We start from the raw sequence: 2,245 nt of genomic DNA, 5'->3' as shown, positions 1-2,245 counted from the left end.
TCTCCAAGACTACCTCACCAATCTATACCCTAAGCAAGAATTCCCTGTACTGCTTCCCATCAAACAGGGAAAAGGAAGGAGTACAAATTGATTTAATCACACATTGGCTTTATATAGCATAGCTAGCTAGAGGGCAGTGTGGTACAGAGCAAAATGGATTTAAAGTCAAACAGCCTGGGTTTGAATCCTGACTTTGCCATTTATTTTTAAAAATTAAATTAATTTTTTTCAATTAACAAAGATCAATTTTCTCTCCCTTTTCAACTCCCCCTCACCATTAAAAAAAATCTTGTAACAAATATTCATAGTCAAGCAAAACAAATTTCAGAATTTTCTGTGTCTCAAAATGTGTGTCTCATTCTGTACCCTAAGTCCATCCTCTCTCTTTCAGGGGGTGAAAAGCATCATTGGTCCTCTAGGATCATGATTGGTCATTGTGTTGTTCAGAGTTCCTAAGTATCTTAAAGTTGTTAGTTTTTTTCTGTATTGTTGTTATTGTAGGAATTGTTCTCCTGGCTCTGTTCCCTTTGCTTTTAAATCATCAGTTTTCCCAGGTTTTACTGAAAAAGTAACTTTCATAGTTTTTATTGCATAATGGTATTCCATTACATTCATAGACCATCATTTACTCCTCCATTCCCCAGTTGATGGATACCCTCTTAATTTCCAATTCTTTCCTACTACAAGAAAAAGAGGTGCTATAAATATTTTTGCACATATGGCTGACTCTACCATTTGTGACCTTGGGTGATTATTTAACCTCTCTGGGTCTCAGCTCTTCATCTGTAAAAGGAGGCGGAGTCAGACCAGATGGTCTCTGAGGTGCCTTTGAGTTCTAAATCTATGATCTTATGAATTCCAACCAGTTAATTCAGTTAATAGTGAAAAGCTCTAGTGACAGGTTTGGTGTGAAAAGAAAAGGAAACTTGGCTAAAGTCAGGGCTTGGATTGCTAGTGGATTTAATGGACATCCTATTCATATGCCCCGTTAGCACGGATAATTAAGAATTGACTGCACACATGGCAGTATTCAAGAAATTTTTTTTCTTTTGTCCATTGTGGGCAATATTGATTAACATGTGCAGAGACACTAATGGGGATAAGAAGAAAAAGAAAATCAATAAATAAATGCATTTTCTCCCTTCCTGACCTTAGATGATTGTCTGCTCCTTAAGGATGCTGTCAACCATTTCTAAAAATTGGTCTTAATATGAATCCTTATTCCTTTGGCTTTGCTTCAAGAGCAGGCGAACTATTTCTTACCCACAGGTGCCTCTTTCAGATTTGGTTTGATTTTTTTCAGCCCCTCCCCCCCACTCCCATTCTGTATTTTTAATGAAATTGAAATGAACATGGCAGGACCCTTTGCTTTGCCATTTAGTACTGCCACAGACAGGACAATTATGAAAGCAGAATTCATTGCAGGAGGAGGCAGAGACTGTAATGGTGTTGTGGATTTTAAACATCATTTCTTGGCAAGAAATTAAAAATAGCTCCCCTGTTCGCTTGCTTTCTCTCTTTTTCAAACTTAGATTTAAAATCTGGAGAACCTTAATGGGTCATTTACTATTACTGGATGTTCCTATAGCCCTGAATATTTGCATCATGCCTGAGGATAATTTTTTTTTCTTTTAAAAAACCACTCTTCACAATATCCTGGTGAGGTAAGTTTATGTTATTAGTACAATTTTAAATGCAAGGTGACAAAGGTAGAGTGAATGAATGATGTCCCCGTGGACACATGGTGATTTCATGACTTCAAGAAACCTTTCCTCCCATCAGAATGTAAGAATTATAAGGTGAAAAGAATTTCAGCCTAAGTCTCCTTAACAATGTCTTTTCCATGAAGCCTCTGACTTCAATTAGTTCTCCCACATCTAAAAATTATAGAATTTTAGAGCTAGGAGGAAGACAGAGATCATAGTCCAACGCTCAAATCTATCTCCATGATATCTTTGGAACCTATCCTTTCCCTCCCCTCTCCAGGAGAATAATTCAGAATCTTATCTCCTCTCCCCTAGATCTAAGACCTGAAATGGACTTTAAGAGTCACTCAGCACACCCTCCTCCATTTTATAGATAAGGAAAGCAAGGCCCCCAAAGTCATAGGATCATAGATTTAGAACTGGGTGGGGCTTTAGAGACCATCTAATCTAACAACCCCATTTTACAGATGAATAAAGTGAGGGCCAAAGAAGTGAGATGACTTACCCAAGGTCAAATAAGTAGTAAGTGGCAGAACTAA

Source organism: Trichosurus vulpecula, chromosome 1 (genome assembly GCF_011100635.1).
Source record: "Trichosurus vulpecula isolate mTriVul1 chromosome 1, mTriVul1.pri, whole genome shotgun sequence".
NCBI classification, from domain to species: domain Eukaryota; kingdom Metazoa; phylum Chordata; class Mammalia; order Diprotodontia; family Phalangeridae; genus Trichosurus; species Trichosurus vulpecula.
The sequence above is the reverse complement of the archived record's forward strand: the minus strand, read 5'-3'. Positions refer to the sequence as shown.